This window comes from Sminthopsis crassicaudata, chromosome 5 (assembly GCF_048593235.1).
Source record: "Sminthopsis crassicaudata isolate SCR6 chromosome 5, ASM4859323v1, whole genome shotgun sequence".
In the NCBI taxonomy this organism is placed as follows: domain Eukaryota; kingdom Metazoa; phylum Chordata; class Mammalia; order Dasyuromorphia; family Dasyuridae; genus Sminthopsis; species Sminthopsis crassicaudata.
This window is the reverse complement of record NC_133621.1, coordinates 170,788,948-170,816,296: the sequence shown is the minus strand read 5'-3', so window position 1 is coordinate 170,816,296 and position 27,349 is coordinate 170,788,948.

Here is a 27,349-nt window from a genome sequence, read left to right as displayed (position 1 = left end):
GAGGACTCCCAGAGATAGAAAAAGACTCTGCATTGCATCAGGCTTGATGGGGCTCTCTGCAGGAAGGGAAGTCACTTCTCTGGACAAGAATTAACAGCAACTGCCTGGAGACAATGGTTCGTTACAGGAAGAAGAATGTGTCAGAGAGATTTGAGTAGAAGACACAGCAGATCTCTTCTCAGAGAGTGATCCGGCAGCTTCTAAAGACGACAGCTCGCTACATTTGGCGCCCAACGTGGGGCAAGGACTTTTGCTTATTCTGACAAGAGGAGCTAGACCAGACCTTTGCAAGCTGCTGGTGTCCTACATAGTACCTTCAATTCATTTCATGTATTTTATATATATTTACTATTTTTATGTTCCTGTTGTTACCCTCACTAATTATAATCACCTTCTTTGCATTTAGGGCGCCAAGCACAATGACTGCTATATTATATTAATAGATTATTAATTTATTGATTCCTAGTAACTTCTACATTAGAATGGACTGATGATGAGGTCAGGCTCAATATTTTCATTATCCAAGTTTACCTCTCTTTCTGGATGGTCCCATCTTTTTTCCCTGATGCTGATTCAATGGAATCTGCTTCTACTCTATGAAGCCTGTATTGCTTTATTGAGTATATCTCAGATTTTTGCCATATGGCTATCTAGTTTGCATTTGCAACAGAATATATCTCTGTTAACCCTCTTGGTTATCCTTGGTTATATCTTGGCTATAGTGAATCTGGTGTCTCTGTATCAGGCTACCATCACTGCTAGCCCTTTAATTCTTTGCTCTTAATTTCTCAGTTGTCTTTCTTTAAACTCCCACCTTCAAGTGTAGGGAACCACCTTCTGTCTTACTTCAGTGGCTACATTTGAAAAATGCTTTGGAAATAGTCAAATTTGGATTTTCCTTCATTACATTTCCTTCATTCCATTCATTAAGAGTTCTGCTTAAATCATCTTGCTCTGTTCGAAATCTAGCTTTTCTGTTTTACCTCATACTATGACCTTTCCCATTTATGCTGATGTACCCTCGTGTACTTTCTTGGGTTTCATTTATCCTTTCTATATCAGTCTGTGCAATAAATGGCCCACCCAAGTTTATTATGAGCTGCAGATACTGCCTTGACCTCACCAAATTTTCTCTTTAGTTTTACAATATTCCTGTAGTGCGACTTTTGGATTGGTGACCTTTAGATGCTTCAAAAATCCAAAGATTGACGATTCAATACTTTCTAGGAATGGTTCTTGTTCGTTTTTATGGGTTTAGTTGTATGATGTTTATGCTCTTTCTCAGGATGATATTGTTCAAGCTTATTCTGGACATATTTCTATTATAAGAGAGATGCAGACCCCTGACTATCAGTAAGCATATCGATTCCAAACATCAACTTCTTATTAATTAGCTGTTTTAGTTTATCAATTGACACACTTTCCCCCTCTGCCCATTAAGTCTCCAAATTGGCTACACTAATTCCATTTCCAGGGAGAAGTTTAGTGATCAGTTTCTAATTATTCTGCTCAACTCTTATCTCAGTAGAAATTTTTGAATAATAAACTGTTTCTCACAATTTACAGAAAACAGCCTGGGTTCAGTTTGCCTCCATGAGTGTAACAGTGATTACATTTTCTCCAATCTTATAGCATATCCTTTAATGACTGATTTACAATAGCCCTATTTTTAATGCTAAGGCTCTATTCCTAGAATGTAATGATCTATTTGTTTCTATGCTCATTACTGTATACTACATTTCTAACCTCATGACCTTCCTCTTGAGCAAAATTTAGTTCAAATTGTACTTTACAACACAATAGTGTCAATGCAAACAATGTGCCATAACACTATTAACTATAAAGAATGCACAAGACAATTAGCATACAATGTGATAAGGAATAGCAATGGAGTGAGTTTCACATGAAGTTAAACAACAGTATAACCAATAAGACAGATTTCCAAATTGTATTGATGAATAGGACTCAATACCACCATAGGCAATAATTTACTTGAAGTTACAATATTGTGGCTTATGTTGAGTTGGTTAGAAAAGCTGGTATCTTAGTTGAGAGTAGTGAAAAGAGGAGTATTAAATTCTGAAATTTACAGAAAATATTTTCAGTAATTAAGCAAAATGTTAAAAATTCAAATGAAAATATAAAATTAAATTTTATCTCAATATATTTATATGCAAGACATCCATACAATTAAAAAACATTTTGGTTGAAAGAAATCAATATCTTTAAGCTTAAATAAACTCATAAAACTACAAGAATAAAATTCTAACAGAGGAAGTTTCACATGTAGTAAGGTTGAGCATCTTACATTGCTTACCAAGAAAGGGTGGCTCAGTAGCTAGCTAACTGCATGCTTTATCTCTATAAGGCACCAGGTGGTGCTCCAACTCAAGTTGCTCCAGGTCACTTCTGCTGCCCAGGTAGGGGCAGCATCTTGCAGAACTATATTTTAAATTTTTGGTCTTTCTGACATGCACAGGTGGATATGCATCTTCATCTTCGACTTCATCTTGAATGGTGATTCTTGAGGAGCAGTAATCCAAGAATTCTGAGCAGTATATTATAAACATATTAGGGCCACCATCTCTTTCAGTATTATAGTGCTTGGAAATGCTTCAGAAACTTTCCAGATTATAACTATCAGAAAGACCGCCTATCTTTTTAGGATTATGAGCTTCAGAGAGTGGAACCTTGCCAGTGATCTGATTGAAGGTGTCAATGGGAGTGCTACTAAAGGAAAGCCATGAGCAGTTCATATTTCCAGACCCAGACAATGCTGTTTGAGTAGAAACTGAACAAAGTAACTCAGACGGTGTACTCTATCCTACCAAGCGTCACATTGTTGCTCTTTGCCAAAGATGTTCACACATGATGATGCTCACACAAATTTATTAGTCTTACAAAAGGGGAGGAGGATGGGAAATTTTTATCAATGTATAATAGGAAGACATGCAAGCGTTGGGTAACATGAATTATGTAAAAAGCATTGAGAGAAGAAAATTTAGAATGATGATGCAATACTTTACACTTATATCTCTCTAGATTCAGGGATACTCTCCCTTCTGATCAGGGCAGCCTTTTAAAGTTCTGTGGCTGAGCCCTCCAGCATATCATGAATTGGCATCCCGAAAGAATCAGTAGCATCTGAGACAGCTCCTAATCCTCATCACTGGGTGAATTAGAATGGACTTTACTGTGGCATATCCACCTGAAAGCATATGGAACAGGGATCTATGGAGTCATTAACAAATCATCTAACAAATTCACTGCCTCCTGTGGTTCAGTTGGGATGCTTGCTTTCTCATTCCTCTAAAAAATAACCAGTGCATAGGCTAATTCAGAGCACACCAGGCCAACTGTCCATTGGTGATACTCTTTGAATTCTCCTCTTTTTGTCTGTAGTTTAGGGGTGCTATTAAACTGAAGAAATCACTAAATGGTGGGTAAGTTTAAAGATAAGTAAGGAGTCTAAAAAATCACAAAATGGAAAAAGGAGTTTATGATTGAGAGATGGTTATACATATATTTTTGAAAATAACATGGAAATCACCAATAATCACAGTACAGAGCCCACTGTTATCATAACAATAATATCAACAGGGACAAGAAATTAAATGATCTATCTTTTTCAAAGTACCTTAGTTTCTTAGAGGCCAGTAGTTATCTTAATCTCTTTCTTCATTTATTGAGAAGGTTCAGAAAGCTTACAAATTCATCCTAAATGTTATCCCCTCACCCTATTTCTCACCCAGAATTTTAATCTTAATTATATGAATCCATGACCACATATTGTCAGCAATGCTTAGATGCTTTCATTGACTGACAATAAGAATGGGTCATTTTCTGGATGAGTATCAAGTAAAAAGAACATCATAATAGTTGATTTTAAGCAGCTGTTACTTGTTTAATCAAATCAAAGCAGATACAGTTGATTATGTGGACAAAAAAGCTACTGAATAAACACATTTGTTCAGGAGTAACTAAGCATTAGATATTATTATGTAATGTGGAAGTAAGTGACTGCCGAGCTTAATGTTATGGTTTCCATGGAAACTGCCTCAGTGAAGAGTAAAGGAGTTCAAAAATACCCGTTCCTTTGGGTGAATAAATGGAACATCTACATTTACATGAGGTTTGGCTAGCTTATCATTCTTCTCCTTGCTAGTCTGAATAATAGCTTGATTAGAGAATAGCCTTAGTTAATAATAAGTGAGAAATATTTGGACTTCAGTTTTAAAATAGTTTGCATTGCTTGCCCTGAATTCTGCTGGTGCTCACGTTGATAGAGAAAGAGAGAGAACTACATGAATTTTGCATGCGACACGGGGAGATTGGCGCTCAGCTGCCCTCACATGTAGGGGCCATGTGCCATAGATTTTTTTTTTCCTTCTTAAAACAGAGACAATGACAGCTCACTAATAACAAATTAAAACCCCCGATTCCAGCCAAATGCACTTTTCAACAGTGGCTGGTTTCTTCAAAAAGCAGGAAAGATTTATTATGGAGAGAAGAGAAGAAAAGAGAGGATAGTTAAGGAGGAGGGAGGAAAGAAGTCGGAGGAGAAGGAAGAAGAGAGGAGGAGGTATTTGGTTTTGTATTCAGCTGGGCATTGCAACACTCTTCCTTTATTTGCAGAAGTGCAGTCATTGGGCAGGAAGGAAATGGGGGATGGGTGATAGAGGTGGGGGTGCAGTACTGCCCAAAAATTAGAACTGAGTTCCAGTGTGGTGTGTGAGTGTGTGTGAGTGAGTGTGTGTGAGTGTGTGTGTGTGTGTGTGTGTGTGTGTGTGTGTGTGTGTGTGTGTTTGTGTGTGTATCCCTCTGGGTTAGATGAAAAATAAAGTTATGCTTCTTGCCATAGTCAGATTTGTTCTCTATTTGATCTAATTTCCAATAAAAAATAAAGTAAAGCAATACTTAAGGAAGACTAAGAGACTGCAATTATAGTTACTCTGTAGTTGAAGGCAAAATGCATTCAAATAGTTAAAGCAAAGGACTGGGGAGCCAAGAAAGCTGATCCCGTTCATTGGCCCTTACCTTCACTATTCTGCAGTGACAGAGGTATGGCATATGACTATTTAAAGGGAGGAGGTTGAGTAAATGATCTCCTGACATTCTTTCCAATTGCTTTTGAATCTTGTCTCCAGTTATTCTTCTTTAAAAGCTTAGTAGAGAATAAATATACACTATTCCTAGGGAAATTTAAGGGCAAGTTAACCGGATAAGACAAATGAAATAGAGGGTTAATGATTAGCCAGGGAATTTGGATTGTGTGCAGGAAAGCCACATTTGAAAACTCCCATTTATGCCTCTTTGAAGTGAGTGTGTGAATTTATTCTCTACTTGGTTAAGTTTACAGGACCTTTCACCTTATGCTTGTTGTAAAGTTTTAATCTAAGAGTACTTCTCTTAGAAGGGAAGTAACATATATAGAGAGAGAATGTGAACTCTTTCTGGACAGTAATAGTTTCATTCTGCATAGCTTAGTTCCTGGCATTTTATAAGTGCTTAAAATGCTTGACTGATTGATTGACTAACCAACCACAAAGTCTTTAGTTCCACAGAAGAGGATTCATCTTTATGACCAACCTACAGGATTTAGAATTCACAGTAGATGACAGTCAAAAACTGAGTTCTCATGAAATTAATGACTTGTACACAACAAAGATAGTATGACAATCTGTATTATTGTTCAAGATTTCTTAGCAAGAAAATTGGAGTCTGTTACTGAAAATCAGCTCTATAGACTCCAGGTCTAGAGGCTTTCCATTCTAACTCATAGAGAAAAGATGGAAACATACTAGTCTGTCCTTATTGCTGCTTCCTGACTATTCCTCTATTACTTATCCTTTTTGCTGCATTTGCCCATGTTCAGGGCATAGATTTGACAGCAGCAGAGTGGGGTTAAAATTCAAATCTGCCTTTATTTTCTTAGGTTTTCTTAATCTAAAACTTGATTTCCTTATCTGTAAACTAAGAAAATTAAACTAAATAATGCAAAGTTCTGCTTTTATCTCAATTTTGCTAATAGATTTGGTAAGTGGTGTAACTACTCCTGTTGACACTATAGCAAAGTGAAGGATTTCCTGGTTTTCAATTCCAATTTAGGCACTAGTTGTGTGACCTTGAATAAGTCACACCATTTCAGCCTCATTTCTTTGAATATTAAGAGTAATAATACTATATATCTCACTGGATTGTGTTGAAGATAAAATGAGATTTTATATATATATATATATAAAGTGCATTTTAAGACTTAAAGTGTTATATAAATGTAAACCATTACCATAATCTTTAGATAAATCAATATTCATATGGATGACCTCCCTAGTAACTTGACTTATCAACTCTGCTAACTCCTCAACCACGAGCTTCTTCTCCATTCCAGGCATGACTTAGATTTTACCATCTCTCAAAGGTGGAGAATTTTGGAATTCTGTTCCACATTCACAGTCTCCTTTCCTTCTCCTTCTCCTACTGCCTCATTCATATGACACATCTTTTACCTTTATTGTGACCTTTGGTCTCTTGAACAGTAATTTTTGTTTGAGTCCTTATTACTCATTCTTATTTTGCTTGCCTTCATATTCAATCTTGACTTCAATGGTTTGCTGCTTTAATGTTTCACCTGCAATATATTTCCCTACAATCCATTTCCTCTCTTTCCTGTGTGCAAAACCTCCTAACTCTCATTCCTTAGTAAAACCTGATTTCTCCAGATCTGGTTCAAGGCAACATCTCTGGAGAACAGCATGACAAAGAGTCAAATTCACTTATTAAAAATGTTTGTCACATAACCCAGCAAAGCCTTGATTTGCTCATCAATCACTCTGTTCTACTCTTATGGACGTACTTATTTCATTTCAAACTATTTCTTCTTTTCTTTATTTTCATCCTCAGCTCCATCCACAGAAACCATTCTTTAAAGAGATAAGTTAGTATACTACTTCATTGATAAAATGAGGATCATCTGATTTGAGCTGGAGATTAGGTCAAAATATCCAATGGAAGTTGGCAAGTCTCAACATCTTCTCCAGCTGCGTTCTTACTCTGTCTCTGTCCTACTGACCAATCTTGGAAAGTTTTAAAGTCTTTCATCAAACTCTGCTGTCTTCGATAGTATATTTGTATACCCAATGATTTGCATGATCCTTGAACCACAATCAGATCCTTGGCAAATGTTTTTCATGCTTTTTTTTTTCTTCCTTCCTTTCTTATTTCCTTCCTCTTTCCCTTCCTTTCTTCCGTGTCCTCTTGCATTCTCCAAATATTTCAGCATCACCACCTTTTCCCTTTCCTTCCCCTTCAGTCACAGAAAAGACCTCTCCTCCAGGACTAGACCAGCAGTAAGTAGTTATTTCTTATGCAAAACCATCATCTCCTTCTCTCCCTCCCTCTCTACTGTTTCTTTCCATAGTCAGATTTGCTCTCTATTTGATCTAATTTCCAAATAAAAAACTCCTCTCTCTTTCACTGATAAATTTCTTGAAAAATTGGTCTGCACCCCATGACCTAATTTCTTTACTAAAGTATTCATTTTCTCCTCAGGTTCTTGTAATTCCTCTCCCATCACTCTGCTGAAATTGCTCAAAGGTCATAAATGTTCTATGTATTATCAGATCAATATCCTTTTATTCTGTTGCCATCCTCTTAGACTTTCCTGCAACTTTTATCATCATTGACTGTCCCATTCCACTGGATACTCTCTCCTTCCTCACTTTACTCTGAAATGTAATTGAGCCTTGTGAATCATCTTATTTTCAGAATGCACAGAAGCTGATATTTTGGAACAGAGACCCTAGGAAGGCTGTGTGTGAAGGTGGCTGAGATTGGTCTGAGCAGAGCTCTGGAAGGGAGAGACTAGAAGAAGAACCCCTGGTGAAAGTTTGGGGTGCTTTGATCCTGAGGATGTGTGAACTTTTCTTTTTCAATAAACATTTTTTAAAAAATATTAATCAATCTCTCTCGTTTCCCTCAGCAAATAAAAAATACAAAACAAAAAAAAATAACCTCCTCAAATTATAACTTTATGGTCTATCAAAATCAATTTCCATAATAGCCATATTTGGAAAATAATGTTTCTTTCTGCATTTTAAGTTCATCATCTCTCTGTCAGGAGGTGAATATAATATTTCATTTTCATTCTTCTTGGACCTATGTTTCTCATTGCATTGATCAGATTGTTAAAACTGTTTTTTCTCTATAATTTTGTTATTATTGCATCAAATTATTTCCTAGTTTTATTCATACTCTCTGCATTAATTTATAGAAGCCAGTTTCCTCTGAAATTGTTCATTTGGTCATTTCTCAAAGCATAATGATATTCCATTACATTGATATACTAAAATTTATTTAGTTATTACCTAATAGGAAAATGGTTTCCAGTTTTGGCTGTCATGAAAAGAGCTACTAAGTATTTGTGTATGTATGTACATACAGATGTATTTTGTTTTATTATGGTTTGCTTTACTGTATTGTTTCACATATATATTTTTTTCTTTTTGAACAAATTGAAGGTTTGTGGTACCTCCTGTAGAGCAAGTCTCTATTGGCAAAATTTTTTCCAACAACATGTACTCACATTATGTCTCTGTGTCACATTTTGGTAATTCTCACAATATTTCAAACTTTAAACATTATTGTGTCTGTTGTGGTGATTAGTTATCAATGATCTTTGATGTTACTATTGTAATTGTTTCTAGGCACCATGAACTACATCCACATAAGACAGTGAGTGAATTTAATCTCTAAATGTTATGTGTGTTCTAACTGTTCCACCCACCAGTCATGTCCCATTTGTCTTCCTCTTCTCTGGCCTTCCTGTTCCCTGAGACACAATATTAAAGAATATGACTAAATTTAGCTCTTAAAATAGCAGTAGAGTTTGAGAGAATTGACTCCAATTTTGAAAGAAGTTTTACTCTGGGTAAAATGCTATCAAACCACATAGCATGTTGCAGAGAAATCTTTCATGAAAGGAAGACTCACACTTTAATGTCTTATTTTAAGAAATTGCCACAGCCATCCCTGCCTTTGGCACCCCACCTCCTCCCTTTCCTTCCTGCTTTCGTCCCCTTTCCTTCTTCCCCTTTCTCTCCTATCATCAAGGAAAGATCTTCTCCCAGCAAAAGGATTATAACTTGTTAAAGTTTCAGACAATGGTTAGCTTTTCAGGAATAAAGTATTTTTAATTAAGGTGTACACAATTGGGTTTTTAAAATAACAATACTATTATTGCACACTTGATAAACTGCAGTATAGTATAAATATAACTTTTATATATACATTGAGAAACCAAAAAAATGTGATTCCCTTTATTGCCATGGTCTGGAACCAAACCAGCAATATCTCTATAATATTTCCATATATATTTTTACTTTTTCTTTAGTTTGTTTGGAGTACAGGCCTAGTCATGGTATAGTTGAGTCAAAGATGTAAATAGTTTGGCAATTTTATGGGAATATTTCCAAATTGCTTTTTAGGTTAGCTGGACCAATTTTTAGCTCAACAGTTCACAAATAGTGTTTTCTCATACTTCTTCCACTATTTATCATTTTCCTCTTGTCATCTTTGCAGCTATGTGTGAGATAAAATCTCAGATATGCCTTCATTAATACTCTCTCATTATTAGTGATTTTGAGCAGCCTTGTGCAATTATAGCTCAGAGCCAGGCTGTATGTTTGGCTTATAAGCTAAGAATGTTTTTTTTTAATGTTTTAAAAATACAATGAAACTTTATTTTTAAAAATGTCAAAAAAAAAAAAAAACCCAAAACACTCTTGGCCGAGGGACTATACAAAAAACCAGCAGGGGGCCAAATTTGACCTGGAAGCGCAAGGTTGTCACCATTGATGGATATGTTTTTCATATAATTTTTGATATTTTCTTCTTTTCAAACTGCTTTTTCATATTCGTTGACCATTTCTCTATTGGAGAATGACAATAATTTTTACAAATGTGAATCCATTACTTATATATCATGGAAAGGAGAAATTTATCAGAGAAACTTGTTTCAAAGCCTTCCTACTCATTTTTAAATTTGTTTGAATTTTGTTTGTTTGAATTTGTTTGAATTTGATTTGTTTGAATGAAAAAATTTAAATTTTATAAAATCAAAATTATTCATATTATGAGCTATTCATATGTGAGCTTCTCTTTCACTTGTTTATTTATGAGCTCTTCTCCATCAGTTAGGATGACCTTGTGATGGAATGCTAGGTCTGGAATCAGGAAGATCTGAGTGAAAATCTTGCCTGAGAAATTTACTATCAAGTCACTTAAACTTTGTGTCAGTTTCCACACTGTAAAACAGGGATAACAAATATCAACTGTCTCCCAAGGTTGTTAGCACAATAGCTGGCATTTAGTGGGTATTTAATATTTGTTATCTTCCTGTCAATAAATATGAAGGTAGTTTCTTCCTTGTTTCTATAATTTATACATGATGTGACATTTAATACTTAGGTCATGTATCTATTTAGAACTTATCTTGGTGGTGTTAGCCAGTCTAAACCTAATTTTTGCAATTTAATTTTTCCAGTAATTTTTGTTAAATTATGAGTCTTCCTCTGGTAACTGGCATCTTTAGCTCATCAAATAATAAATTTCATTTTAATCCCATTTTTAATAATTATTTTAAAATATAGTACTGACCTCTTATTTCCTACTTTTTTCATTATTACTCTTGTGATTATTGACCTTTTGTTTCTCTATATGGATTTTTTAGCTCTATAAATAGACTTTTTGGGAGCTTGATATAGCATGGCATAAGTAAATTGAGTTAGAGAGTAATATAAGATTTATTACATGAGCAGAACCAGGAAATCATTATACACTTCAACAATAATACTACATGATTCTGAAGGATGTGGCCATCTTCAACAATGAGAGGATCCAAATCAGTTCCAATTCATCTGTAACGAAAAGAATGAGCTACACCCAGAGAAAGAACACTGGGAAATGAGTATGGACCATAACATAACATTTCCATTCTATTATTGTTTGCTTGAATTTCTTGTTGCACAAGAAAACTATATAAATACGTATACACATATTGTATTTAACATATACTTTAACATATTTAACATGTATGGGACTACCTGCCATCTAGGGGAGTGGGTAGAGGGAAGGAGGGGAAAAGTTGAAACAGAGGTTTTTGCAAGGGTCAATGTTGAAAAATTACCCATGCATATGTTTTGTATATAAAAAGCTATAATAATAAAAAAGACATCTAAATCATGAAAAAATATTTATTATATTACTTGAACTATTCATGAATAATTAATGTTTTCTAATTACTTGTGTCCATCTTTACTTTTGTAGAAACTATTTAATAATTAGATAGTTATGGTTGGACCTAAGGAGATATTTTATAGCTTTTACAATTATTTCAAATGTAATATTTCTTTGTAAATATTTTTGCTGGATTTTTTAGCTATATGTTAAGATGCTGATAATAATATGAATTAGCATGTCATGAAACTTTGCAAAAATTATTAATCATTTCAATGAACATTTACATATATCTAAATAACCTATCATCTATAAAAAGTAGTAATTTTGTTTTCTTTTTGTCTATGATTACTTTTCTAATTTCATCTTCTTATTCATCATTCTTGTTATTCATCTTCTTGGTCATTTTCTTTGATGAGATTTTTATTTTTTCTATAGCTAATATTTCTAGCACTGCTAAATAGACACCCTTGCTTTATTTTTTATTTTATTGGAAGAGTCCTTAACTTTTCCCTCTTATGTATAATGTTTACTTTTCAATTTAGATAAACACTAAAAATTCATTTATTCCTTTGTATTCAGGAGGTTTTTAAAAAATAAATGTTAGATTTTGTCAAGTCTATTTTGCCTCTGTTGATATAATTATATATTATTTATTACTTATTTATACTATTTATTTATACTATTATCATAGTTTATTATAATTGCAGAGAGATGGCACAGTGAATAGAATATTAAACCTGCAGTCATGAAGATCTAAAGTTTATTTTGTTCTTAGACACCCACTAGCCATGTGATCTTGTACAAGTCACTTAATGTGTAATGATGAGTAATAAAAGCATCTATCTCCCGAGGATTGTTGTGAGTATCAAAAAAGATAGCATTTGTAAAGCACTTATCATAGTGTCTGGCACATAGTAGATAACTTAATATATGATTGCTTTTTTCTTTCTTCCTTATATTGAATTAACCTTGCATTTCTAATAGAAAACCAATTCAAGCATAGGGTATAATGTTTTTAATATGTTGTTGTAGTCATCTTGATAATTTTTTGCTTTAAAAATTTTGAATCAATATTCAGTAGGGACATTAGTCTATAACTTTATTTATTTATTTATTTGTTTGTTTGTTTGCTTTGTCTTTCCCTGGCTTAATTATCAAGATTATGTTTGTGTCTGAGAAAGAGAATAAAGGGTAATTTCTTTTTTTAATTTTGGCTAACAATTTAAGTAGTATTGGAATAGCGATTCCTTTCATGTTTAATACAATTCACTTTTAAATTCATATCGTTGTGAATTTTTTTTCTTTGAGTGTTCATTTATGCCTTGTTCAAATGATTTTTCTGATACTAAATTTCAAATAATATTTTTCTTATTATGATAATCTGATTATTTCATATTTTTATAGATAATTGTTTTTCTTTGATATTATCAGTTTTGCTACCATATAATTAGGTAAAATAGTTTCTAATAATTTCCTTTATTTAAGTTATGCTTTTTTATTTTTGATATGAACAATCTGTTTTTTACTTTTTAATTAGATTGCTTCACCCTATTTTCTTAATTTATTTTAAAAATAGTTTTACTTAACTATTCAGTGACCTTTTTGATATCAATTTTAACATCTTCTTTAGTATCTTTTAAAATCTTTCAAATCTTCTACTTTACTAATTACTTACGATTTTTATTAGTAGTTAACATTTTTCAATTGCATAGTTAATTCATTGATTTGTGTTCTCTCTCTCTCCCTCGCTCCTTCCCTTCCTTGTTTCTTTCCCTCCCTCCCTCCTTTTTCTCTATGTCTCTGTCTCTGTCTGTCTCTTTCCTTCCCCCTCTCTCTCATAAAAAAAAATATTTCAAGCTATGATTTTCTTCCTCAAGAGCTTTAGTTTTATACCTTAAGTTTTATTAGTATTGATATCATTTTCTTTGATGAGATTTTTTATTTTTCCTATCATTTATTTTTGTTGTTTGGACTACAATTACTTTTTAAAGTTTTTTTTTAATGTAAGAGCTTTTTATTGAGAATATAGAGATGTTTATCTATAAAGATAAATTTGTATATCTGTATTAACATATGTATATTATATCGAGGTGTTTGTAAAACTATATTACTAGTTGCAAATTTCCAAATGATATAAAAAGATCTACATATATAACAAGGATATCAATTATTCAAATATCTAAACTATTAATAACAACAAAAATATTTTTATTTGTCTTTCAACTGTCATTTTCTCCTACTTCAATTACATTCAATATTACATTGTTGCTAGAATAATCTTTTTTTAATGAACTGATCTGGTTACATCACTCCTTTACTTAAAATTTTTCAGTGGTTTTCTATTGTTCTAAAGAGTAATGTTTAACTTATGTGCCTGACTTTTAAGGGCCACCACAATCTGACATTATTCCATCTTTTTTAACCTTTTCTCATATACTTTTTTGGACTATTCTTTGGTTTTTTTAATTATAGATTATATAAGCTGTTTCCTTTGCCTGGGTTGCTTTCCTTTCTTTCTTTCACATGTTGGACTTTTATCCTTTAAGGTCCAATTAAAATGCTCACCCCACCAGGACCCTTACCCTGATCCCCTGGTTTATATCAACTGTTCCCGTTAATGTAATCTTAGCATGCTTATGACATAATAATGTGGTTATTAGATTATTATTTAGATCTATTTTGGTATATTATGTCTGTACTAGTCTATAACTCCTTAAGCACAAAGCACAGAGTACCATGTATTTTGTAAACTATCTCCCTCCTTGGGAGGAGAGGCGACTTGACTTTGTAGATAGACAGCTGGCCCGAAACCAGGAAATTCTGAGCTAAGTCCTGTCTGTGATACATATTGACTGGCTGTTTGGTCCTGGGAAAATCGCTTAACCTCAGACCAGGGATGTCAAAACTCCACTAAAAATAGATCCTTACTTTGAAAATTACAAATTAATATAATCTCTATTGTATGTATTTTTATTTATTTTGCTAATTATTTTTGATGACATTTTAATCTGGTTTCATGGCACTCAGGGTTAGTTTTGCTTCACCTTGGACCAGAATGACACCTCTTATTTAAAGTCTTAAGACAGAGGTTCTTTTTTTTTCTCTTCTGTGATTCTTATTTTTTTAAAAATTTAATTAATTTTATAATTATAATTTTTTGACAGTACATATGCATGGGTAATTTTTTTTTTACAACATTATCCCTTGTACTCACTTCTGTTCCAAATTTTCCCCTCCTTCCCTCAACCTCCTCCCCTAGATGACAGGCAATTCCATACATGTTAAATGTGTTATAGTATATCCTAGATACAACATATGTGTGCAGAACCGAATTTCTTATTGCACAGGAAGAATTGGATTCAGAAGGTAAAAGATGTTAGGATTACTAAGTGAGAACTCAGGTTGTCTGGACAGTGACAAGGTGAGAATTCAGGTTTTCTGGACAATTACAAGGTGAGAACTCAGGTTGACTTGATAGAGGGGGCAAGCTCATTGGCTGGGGTGGTTCTTCCCAGAAGCCCTTGCATTATCCCACGCCCATTCTCTGGGAGGATAAAAGAGACAGCACTGGGCCCAGAGAGCAGATCGGCCTGGAGAAGGATAAGAGGTGGAGGAGATTCAGAGCCAGGATTCAAGAAGAAGACTCTGCATTGCATCAGGCTTGACGGGGCTCTCTGCAGGAAGGGAAGTCACTTCTCTGGACAAGAGTTAACAGCAAGTGCCTGGAGACAATGGTTCACTACAGGAAGAAGAATCTGTCCAAGAGATTTGAGTTGACACAGCAGATCTCTTCCCAGAGAGCGATCCAGCAGCTTCTAGAGACGACAGCTTGCTACAAAAAGTAACCTGGGAAGAAAGACAATAGTGCAAACAGAGGTTCTTTATCTGGTCAGAAAAGCTTATGAACTTTTGAGGGGAAAAAAAAAAATCACATTTTAATTTTTACTAATCTCAAACTGAAACTTAGTATTTCCTTAAATTATTTAAAAAAGTTATTCTAAGAAAGGGTTCCTAAGCTCTGATAGACTTCCAAAGAGGCCTGTGGTGCAGAAAAGGTTAAGGACTTCAGAGAAGATGCCAATTTATAGTAGAAGAGTAATTTCCTTCCCTTGGAGATCCTTCCAGAGGTGTGAGTTAAAGGAAAAAATGTGTGGAGAATATTTTGTTACCATCAACTGCATTATTAACATTTTCTTTCTCTCTTTATGAAGTCTACATAATCAATAAAAATAATAACTCAAACCCTGATCTTACGTTTGTGAATTTTTGAAGTATAAGTGCTCCCGTTAAAAATTTAACCTCAGGCTTTCTCCAGAAATATGAGTAAACTCTAGCACCCCATGGCACTTCTCAATGAAACCTCACTCACTATCTCTATATTTCATGTTCTTCATGTAGTACTCATTGGATAAATAATTGTTGATAACTTATTCCACTGCTTCATGCTAACATTTGCTAATCTAGTTGGTATACACAGGGACACAGAAGGTAGGAAGAAAACTCAAAGATTCAGGAAATCATTGAAAGTGACTTATTCATTAATTATTTGTGTGAAACAAATTTCATGATTTTTTCCCATTCCTTTCACTTATTATTCTTTAACAAAAGCCAGAGAATGGAAACATTCTTCTCCACTGGGATCGTTTGATTTAGTCTCTGGTGACTCCCTTCATCCAAGAGAAGATTCATAATAACAATCCATTCACTTGCCACCCTCTTTGAAAGTGACTGTAAAGCCTTCGTATATTGTCATCTTAGAGGAAATAGTAATAGAAAAGTGACAAGGAGCCTTGCCAAAAGTTAAGGGAAGAGATTAAAAGAAGTTAAAGAATACTACAAAAAGTGAACTGAAAACTCTTCACAAGAAACCAAGGCATCCAATAGAAAGTGTAGCCATAGTTACTCAGGAGAGGTTAAAGCTGAATTGATGTGTGTAGATCAAACAGAATGTTGTAAGGCTGAAAGCATTATACTGTGAAAGTATGGAGTCTAACACCTTGAATATCCCTCAGGGAAAAGAAATGTTCCTTGCTTAATGGCTGAGTTACTTTAAAATGGTTATTTTTTTTTTAAAAGGCACAACATCCAAGAAAACACAAGTCTACATTTCTCTTTTTCCTCCTCAATTTTTCAGTCATAAGGAATAAGGTCTTTTGAAAGAAAGGGAAGCTCTCAAAGTACTTTTTCCCAACCACATATATTCCATACAAGTTTTTTTTTTGATAAATTTTATTTTCTATCACACAATAAAAATCTTTCTCTGTAACTCTGTCTCCTGTGTGTATCTGTCTATCCCTCCTTCTCCTTTCCTCCCTCCCTCCCTCTCTCTCTCTCTCTCTCTCTCTCTCTCTCTCTCTCTCTCTCTCTCTCTCTCTCTCTCTCTCTCTCTCTCTCTCTGTCTCTTTCTGTCTCTGTCTCTCTCCCTATCTCTGCATCTCCCTTTCTCTGTGTCTCTGTCTCTCCTGTCTTTCTTTCTCTCCTTTTGTTTCTTCCTGTGCCCTTCTCTTTTCACCTGAACAGCAGTCCTGATCTAACTTTACTGGTGATCAAACAATTAACTGTTTTTCTGATGACTTAAGTGCCCATTTTATAAGATACTTGGTGTACTAGCTGTAATGGGGGACAGCAGCAATTACCATCCTATCATTTATATCTCAGTGCCATGACATGGTCCATTCTTGTGGGTAGAGAGGAGGGGGCAGAAATGAAATTGAATATCTCAGTGCCATGAAACCTTGGAAGCAAATGTGGTAGCACAATAACAAATAATCAGGTTGCAGTGAAGTTTGAGTGATTGAGAGAAGGAGATCAGTGTTTAGAGAAAAGTGTCCTGGAATAAGCACTCAGAGAGTATTTTGTGTCAGCAGAAACTTATGCTGGCCAATTTTAGCAGTTATTTCTTACAACATCCCTGAAAGCAGACTGCTGCTGTTAATCACAATGTCAAAACAAGGGACCCGTAGCATCAGGATTTAAACAATTTGAGATTGTATAGAATAAAAAGTTTGGATTAAAACTTATTCTATCCTTCAGGCTGTCACCTGACCTCTCTTACTGTCACCCAGATATGTCCATCAGAATATCTTGGTGAAAGGTGGAGGGGGGACGTGATTCCTAATGACATCTTCTAGACTTTGAATCACAAAGTCTACATCATTTTTTTGCTCTGAGTTTAAGATTCTCCACCTGAAAATGAATATACTGATATTGGCACAATCTTCCTCACAGATATGTAGTGAAGAAATTATTAGCCAGGGGCAGTAAATGTCCATAACTTTAGAACAATTAGCAATGAAAATGATCTATTTGATGGTTTTGGCCATGAGAAATAATTTACTAATTAAAGTTGTACTTTAGATGTAAAAATGAAAAAAAAAAGTTTTGGTTTACTTTGGTTCTGCATCCTTCCTTCCTGTCTCTACACAGTGGAAAGCAAAGACACATTTACTTACTAATATTCCTATTCAGGATAGATCCTCTTTTAAATTGCTAAATGTTCTTCCCTAGAGGGATCATTTAGCCTACATTCTGGATTTACAAGATCATGGTTTCAGAGTGAGAAAAGACCTATATTAATCTGTATTATGAAGAGGAATTTGCTACCTTCAGAGGAATCCTTTTCTATAATTCAGGGCTTCTTAATCTTGTGTGTGTGTGTGTGTGTGTGTGTGTGTGTGTGTGTGTGTGTGTGTGTGTAATAATTGCCTCTGGCAGGCTGGCTATGTCTATAGACCATTTCTCCAAATAATGTTTTTTAAATACATAAAATAAACCACATAATATTATAAAGGAAACCAATTATATTATAATGCAGGTATCAAAATATTTTTTAAAAAAATTTATGGATCCTAGGCAGGAACCTCTGCTTTTTTAGAATTGTATTTGGTAGGAATTATTTCTTTCTGTGAAGTCTAAATCTTCCTCTTCCTCCTCCTCAATGACTCTACTTCTTGGGCTAAACCAACAAATCTAGAACCTATTTTTTATCCTAAACCTTCAGATAGTCGGGAATTTAGACCAAAAGTCATATGTTTATATCTGGAAAGGGCCATGGAGGTCATCTAGCTCAATATCCTCCAGATATTGGCCCAGAGAGATTAATTTGGCTGAGGTAACATTAGTACTAAGTGATAGTTTGAAATGGGTTCTATGACTCTAAAACTTTGTTACCTTCATCATTTTTCATTCTTTCAACTGATTCTCCTAAAGAATAATCCCTAGAATCTTAAGCATCCTGGTGGCCTTTTCTTAGATATTCTCCAGTTTATGAAAAAAAAGTTGTTTTTTCTTTGTAACTGAACAATCATCAGCAAGCTCAAATTTTTTAGAAAAAACAAGAAACAACTTTCTAGAAAGAACTTGTTTTAGAAGGACAAGGAAGAGAACTGAATGGAAAACTGGATTGTACATAGTTTATTTTTTAAATTAAAAAATACACACACTTAAAAATTTACCAAGATGTCTTTCCTAAAATGTAATGTTTAGAATGTTGCATAATATGCCATATGTTGAAGTAAGCAAGTATGGTGAAAATATCATCCACTTAAAATCTTGAAGGAAGCTAAATAGCTCAGTGGATAGAGATTTGGGTCTGGAGTCAGGAGAAATGAGTTCAGATTTGGCCTCAGACATGTATTATCTGTGTGATCCTGGGAAAGTCACTTAACTCTGTTTACTTCAATCCACTGGAGAAAGGAATGATAAATATATACTCAAGTATATATTTGCCCAGAAAATGGACATGAAGAGTCAGACATGACTGAATAACTGCAACAATAGATGCTGTGTCTTTCTGAATATACTCTGAGATCACATTCTTTGGACTGCCATATTACATTGTTAGTTCATTGAGCTTATGATCCATCACAAACCCTTGACATTTTTTTATATTATGAACTACTTAGTCAAATTTCCTTAGTCATTATTTGTGAAGTTGACTCTAAAAATATCTTAAGCTTAACATTTCCCCCCATTACATTTAATCTTATATGTTGCAATTCCATGATCAGATGATATCTTTTTGGATCTTGATTCCATCATTCAATATGTTAGTTATCTCTTAGCTTTGCATCATTTGGAAATTTGATAATCATGTTTTCTTTTTCTTTGTCCAAGTCATTGCTAAAAATGTCAGAAAGAAAAGGGTCAAGGAAAGTTCATTAGGGTACTCCATTAGAGATCAACTTCCATGTTGACATGGACCTACCTATTACCAAGATTTCTTTTGTTGAAGTCATTCAAATATTTCTGAACCATTTAAGTATGCTATTGTCTAACAAAGGGATCAATCCATGGGCCAAATTTGGCTGGCTGCTATTTTTGTATGGTTTGTAACCCTAGAATGATTTTTATATACATTATCTAATAAGATGTTATTGTACTTGAAAGTATTAAAACCATTCTTAGTGCACAGGCCATGCAAAAAACAGGTGGTGGACCAGATCTGGCCCTTCCACCATAGTTTGTCAATCTCTAAACTCTAACTCTTTGTCTTATTCTCAGGAATGTCAGATTTTGTCAAAGCCTTATTAAAACTAGGTAACTTTATCTTCAGTATTTTAAATTCTATTAGTCTAAGAAAACATCCATTGTGTCTGACATGACTTCATTTTAATGAAGGCCAAGCTAGCTGTTTGAGATAATCATTTCCTCATCTAGATGGTCACAAATAATCCCTTTAATAAGATGGTTTAAACGTTTATCACAAATCAGATTCAGAATCTCTGGTTTATAATTTCTACATCCCATTATCTTCTCTTTCTTAAAAAATAGAACATGTGCCAATCCTGAAGCACTTTCTCATTTTCCACAATATTTCAGAGACTGCTTTAGCAAACTCATCCACAAATTATTTCAGTACTCTGGGATATAGATCATTTGAGTCTAGTTACTTGAAATCACTAAAGTGCTCTCTTATTATCTTAGTTATAAACTAACTTCCCCCCTCCCTTTATTTTGTCTGTTGAGTTCAAAAATCATTTTCTTTGGATTAGAAAACAAAATTAAAACAATAATTGAGTAGGTCTATCTCTTTGTTATCATCCATTATTACCTCTGCTGATTTCCAATCTTGCATCTCCAAATGCCTATTAGACATCTTGTCCTATAGACAACTTAAAATTAACATGTCCAAAATTGAACTCATTATCAATTCCCCAAGATGCTTTTCTCTTCCTACCTTCCCTATGACTGTAGAGAATACAACCATGCTCCTAGTCAGCCAAGCTTACTATCTGTATGTCCTGAATTCTTCACTCTCTTATCATAATCTACACCTTCTCCCTTGTTCCCCTCATTCTTTACCCCATCTAATCTGTTTCTAACACTTTTTGATTTTACCTAAATATCTTATATATGTATGTGTGTATATATACATATATATGTATGTGTGTATATATATACATATATGTATGTATATATATATATATATATATATATATATATATAAAATTCTCTCCTCTCTTTCACCACTGCCACCACTCGTACCTCTTCAATAGATAGTTCGTCATGACTGCCTTAAATTCTTCCCCATTCCAGTTCATCTTCCACTCATTTGTCAAAATGATATCACTAAAATGTGGATCTGACTATTATCACTCCCACTCCCACAAAATAAACTTCAATGGCTCATTATCATCTCTAGTATGAAATATAAATTTTTCTGCCATTCTAAGTCCTCAAGGACTTGCCCCACCCCCATGCCTTGAAAATCTTCTTTTACCTCATCCATCTCCTCTCCATCTCTACATTCCCTGTGATCAAATGATACTGGCATCTTTGCTGTTCCTTGAATGAGACACTCCATCTCCTTCTGCTGGGCATATTCACCAGATATAACTTAATGCCTGAAATTTTCTCCCTCTTTGTTTCCACTTCCTAGATTCCTTGGCTTCCTTCAGGCTCCCTCTAAAATTCTATCTTCTACTAAAGGAAAAATTTCTGCCATTTCCCTTAATGCTAATGCCTTCCCTCTGTTAATCATCTCCAATTTATAATGTATATAGTTTATTTGCACATGATTGTTTATATGCTGTCTCCCCTTTTATTTTATAAAGAAAGCCAGATTATTTTCACCTTTCTTTGTATCCTTATTGCTTGGCACAGGGCCTGCCTGGCACATGGTAAGTGTTTATTGACTGATTGACCAGAATCCTAACTATCCTGAACCATGGTCCAATTCTTCTTCAAAACCTCTTCTTTCCCCCAATGTTTCTATCTATCTATCTATCTATCTATCTATCTATCTATCTATCTATCTATCTATCCATATATCAGTAGCCAAAGAAAATTGTAACTGTTAACATTCCTTACACTATTAGAATTATATCTTCATTCTGGGATTATTGTTGCTTCTATTTTCTGGATATCTTTTTTTAAGGTTTATTGTTAACTTTTGTTTTTTCCATCGTAATCATTTCTGCATTTATCTCTCCCCCAGCCCTATCACTATGCCTTCTTTTATGAAAAAAGAAAAACAGTTAAATAAGATGTAATAATTTTATTAATTTACTAAATTTATTCTAATAAAGAAATTAAAAAATTAATTAATTAAATTTCTTCTTCAAGGTTCACAATATGTTACAGAATAGTAGGTTTCCTTAGAGCTTCTTCCATGGGTACTAGTTTGGGTTCTTTCCCATGCGATTTCCTGGGCCTGTTAGGTACGTGTCAGAGAAAAAAAGGAAACGGAGAGTTGGATGCCTTCCAACAGTGATCATAAAGGAAGTCATAAGGACAATATTACATTGAGAACATTCAAACCAAGGCGTTAGTAGTATGTTCTACCAACAGTGTCAAATATGCTGGAGAGAGATGCAGCATGGACACACACCTGTCAGGTGGTACTGAGTAGGGGGGTCTCTTGTCTGTAAAATATGGTGTCCATTGGTCAGGACTGGCAAATGACTTTTAAGTTGTTGAATATAAAGAAAATCACTGGGATCCAGAAGAAGTTACAGATTATCTAGCAGTTCTCTAATGGAATGCTCTTTGAGGAACCAGCAGCTACACTGGGTATAGATGATTTGGGACCCACTGTTTGTTTTTATCTACACATGTAGCTTGAGCCCAGAGTGCCACCTCGTGGCTTATGCAGATATTTCACTCTGTATAGCCATTCTGGGAATGCCTTTGGGAGGCAAGTGGGCATTATTTGCCCATATACTTGTCTTTTCATCTTCCTGATGCACATGCGGATGGGTGCTTCCACATAAAGAAAAATGATCTATGTCTATATAATTTACAATGGTACTTTTCTGGACAGAAAATGTGCCACCAGAAGTCCAGATAATCCAAGTCTTTCATTATTACTACATTATACCTCTTCATGAGATTGTTTCCCAGCTGTTTACATATTTACTATTATTGTTTAGGTAGTCCATATTTAATATTACTTATGTTTGTGTCTTTATGATGCTTTAAATGTTGGATTTTTGCACATGAATACATCTTAGTAGATAATGCTATTTACCCACACTGCTACTGCATTATGCTTTTTGAATAAAATACAACCATAATTCAGTCTTATACTAACAAATTTTAGTAATATTTGGGAGGTCAAATTTTCTACTTTAGTTAGTATCTTGAGGGTTGCCTTGCTTGTTACCTTTGAATTATGTATTTGTGTGCATGAGCCATATTCCTCTCTATTTTCTTGATTGTCACCTTCATGGAATTTTTAGAAACTTTACTGTTATTCTTCCATCTGTCTATGTCTATGTATGTAGCTGGGAAGATCTATGCAAAATTGCCTAATATTTTTCAGTTTAAAATCCTTCCGATTAGATTTTTGAGGATATATAAAAAGTAGACTTGTATAAGTCCTTTAAATATATATACTCCCATGTATATATATGTATGCATATATATGTCTATATATAAATATGTGTGAGATCTACTCCCAAGATATCAATTATTCTATAATTTAAGCTGGTATCCAGAAATTCAAATCTTTGTCAGGTGTAATATTCCTAACCAAATTTTCCAAATTTTAACCATTTTAACCATTTTCCAAATTTTATTGTTTGTAAGCCTTGTTTTTGACAATTGGGATAAAATCATGAGTGTCCCTGAGAGCTTTGATTTCTTGTCCATAACTTCAGAATTCTTAGCAAAGTTCTAGATTTTGTCCTTCAGTTGCATTTTTTCCACATGAATCAGCAAAAACTTATGGTAGTCATTTGGTTTGTTATCTTAAGAGTTTCTTTGTTATATATATCCTGGCTACATGCATCAAGGAGGCATCAGACCTCTGCATGCTTAACATGAGATTGACAAAGAGTTGACTTGATACCCCTAAGCCATCATGATACAATGGAACTACTACTAATTCTAGATTCAGAAAAATCTGGTTCAAACCTGGGTATTTACTACTTGTGTGACCTATATCTTGGGGCAGCTGGATGACAAGGTAGACAGAGTGTTAAGCCTGGAATCAGGAAGACTATTTTTTTTCCTGATGAAGTCCAGCCTGAGACAATTACTAGAAGGGATTCTGGCAAGTCACTTATTCTTTTTTGCCTCATTTTCCTCATCTGTTTAATTGCCTAGAGAAGGAAAGGCAAAACAAACCAGTACCTTTGCCAATAAAACTCCAAATGTAGTCACAAAGAAATTTGAGATCCAACTGAAATGACTGAAGAACAACAAAGACCTTTATCTTCATGGTTCTCATTTATCTCTAATTGAAAATGAAAACATTTGACCAGAATTTCTGAGGTCCCTTCTGGATTTATGTTCCTATGACAGAGCTTCCCACTATTGATACTCATCTCTTTTTTTCTGACCCTAAGTGTATGAATATCACCTGATAGCCCTATTAACACACAATCTTATTCTTTAATGAGCAAAAGCAGATGCTTCTTTCTTTCAAGGAGTTTCAATTTTTCCAGATGTGATGAGCCTTATGGTTTTTTGTTAACCTTCAAGTGTTCCATGATTGTTCTTTCCTTTTTTCTCTTCCATTCTTCAATCTTCTCACACAGATCAAGATTTTCCTCTTGTTTTCTTAAATCTTTTTTTTTTGCTTGTTTCTTCTTAGTACCTGATGACCAGACCCTGCAGAGCCATAAGTTCCTATTGCTTAGTCCCTGAACTGTCCATATCTCAAAGATGGCAAAAGAGATGGGAAATGTGGACTTGAATAGTCTCAGGGAGCTACACTAAATGATGTGATAAAAGTAGTTTGACAGTGAAACTTTTAAAAGGAAAATATAGTACTATGTATCTCTATATCAGTGACAAAATTCTTGTCATTTGTGAGCTCTTCTTGAAATTCCATTTTCTAGTGTGTTCCCAGAAAATGGTTGTTCTTTCAGTTTGAGGTAGAACCTCTATTACCAACACTGAGCCATGGCAGGGATTCCCAAGGTGAGCAAAAAGACAGAGATGATATCTGGCTCTGAATTATGATAGTGACTCTGGAATTTATATGGTGGCATCTCACTTAATCTTCAGAAACCAGTCTGTTGAAGCACTGGACCAGTTTTCACTAGCCAGTTGGCAGAAAGCAAATGGCTGACCTAGAGGGACTAGCATAGCTTATTGATATCAGTCACGCCAGGAATATACTGGAGTAATCAAGATCATAGTGAGATGACCTCTTTCTTCTAATACACACACACTTTACAAATGATGAAACCAAGTACAGCTTGGCTTACAGCATTTTGGAGGTTCATAACTGTATTCTAAACTGTGCGTAAATGAGCAATCCCGTTATGTGAAGCTTGGAAGAAGATTAATATCTTGTGGTATGGGGGTGAACATTAGCCAAGCATGTTATAGATGTTGGTCAATTAATTAACAAGTATTTGCAATTAAGCATTTATTCTGTGTCAGGCATGTACTAAGCACTCAAGATAACAGAGAAAGAGTAAGTAATGCCTACTTTTAAGGAACTTAGGCTACAATAAGTAAATAATATGTCTTTACATAAATACGTTTTTACAAGATATATACAAAGTAAATAGAAGATAACCTTAGATAAAAGTACAGACTGGGTGATTATGGTGATTGAGAGTGTTCAATTAATGGGAGTAAATGTGGGGATAAAAATTGACCCCCAACAATAAAAGAGACTGAAAGAGCTCTGAGACAATGGCACTTTATTAAAAGGTACATGTATCCCTCTAATAAAATGGACCTTAGATCTTCCTCATGATATGAGATGCCCTTTCCTTTCAGGGTCCTATTTTTATAGGGCTTGATACCTAAATATTTTAGAGTTGCTATTAAAAATACAATGGTTGACAGATGATGTATAAGCTAAAATAATCAATGATGATATATCAGCAGAGTCGTGGGGTGAGTGAAGACAAGAGATCTCTATGTTGACTAGATGATCACAAGATGGATGGGCTCCTACTTGCGTTGGACAAAATAACATAGTATGAGCTCTACAGATACTCCAAGAACATATTAGAAGGGTCATGGTGGTAGTGATGGAACTTTCCATGTCATGGCCCTACTCATATTTAGTTTGGTCATGGAATTTGAGCAAAATAGGATGGAGATATCTGTCAGCATTCTTGCATTTATGCAAGCAAGCAAACAATTATAAAAAGTTAAGGCTTATTATAGGGCTATTTGCCTAGAATCTATATTCCTATGCAACTTATACAAAATATGGATTAATGCACTGCTTATTCATATGCCTATTATTAAATTATTGACTAATTACTGACAATCATTATGCCTTGTAAAATCATAATAAACTGAGTAATACTGATTAGAACTCATGTAGGGATCCTCAATTAATCAACTTTCTCATAAATTGTTCATCAGAAACTTCTCATATATTCTTGGTTGATGTGAGTCAAGAGTGGTTCAATCTTGGGTCATTACATGGTAGCGTGCATATCTTTTTATTGAAGTTTTTATTTTCAAAACATATACAAGGATAATTTTTCACCATTAATCCTTGCAAAATCTTGTGTTCTAATTTTTCTACCCTCCCCCCCACCCTATTCCCTAGATGGCAAGTAATCCAATTTATATCATATTGTAAAAAATGTATCTAAATCAAATATAGGCATACACATTTATAGAATTATCTTACTGCACAAGAAAAATTAGATTAAAAAAGGAGAGAAATGAGAAAGAAAATAAAAGTCAAGCAAACAACAACAAAAGAAGTGAAAATGCTAATGTTGTGATCCACACTCAGTTCCCATAGTCCTCTCTTTCTCTGAGGGGACTCTCTCATCATTACAAGATCATTGGAACTGGACTGAATAATCTCTTTTTTGAGAAATAGCTTGTACAACTCTGAAAAGTTATTTGGTCATCTCTTATTGTCAAGTCAAAGAGGATGTTCATTTAAATGGGGCATAGGCCATATACATTTGTATTGAATCTCTTTTAAGATAGTCTGTTTTCTAGGAGAGTAGTATGGCATGAGAGAGAGAGAGAGAGAGAGAGAGAGAGAGAGAGAGAGAGAGAGAGAGAGAGAGAGAGAGAGAGAGAGAGAGAGAGAGAGAGAGAGAGAGAGAGAGAGAGTGTGTTCTTAAGCCAAGAAGATCTCAGTTAAAATCAAATAAAAAAAAAACATTTATTGAGCATCTTTTATGTTCTGGGAACTATCCTAAGTGCTGAAGATACAAAGAAAGGCAAAAACAATCTCATCTCTCAAGGAGCTCACAAAAACATGTCAACAACATGTGGAAAAATAGGCACATACAAGAAGTACCTAGAGTCAATGGAAGGAAACCTCAGAAGTGAAGGGATCTGGAGAATGGCCTTCTATAGAGGGTATGATTTGAGCCCAATTTTGAAAAAAGTCATGAAAGCTAAGAGGTAGAGGTAAGGAGGAAGTCCAGGCATAAGGGACAGCCAGTGTGAAAACACATAGATAGGATATGAAGTATTGTGCATAAGGAACAGCATGCAGACTAAAGTTTTCCTGAGGCAATTCTCTGAAATTAAATGTTGCAGAGATTGAACTGACCTACATAACATTAAGTTTCCTCATGTTGGAGCACCCTTTACCAATTAAATCACAGTTTAAACACTTGAGAGAAATGATTATTTCTCTCTTGTATTTAATAACTCATTTTTGAATTAGGACCATTGTTGCCACTTTTCTTCTTCCTTATTCAGAAATCAACCAGTATGGGAA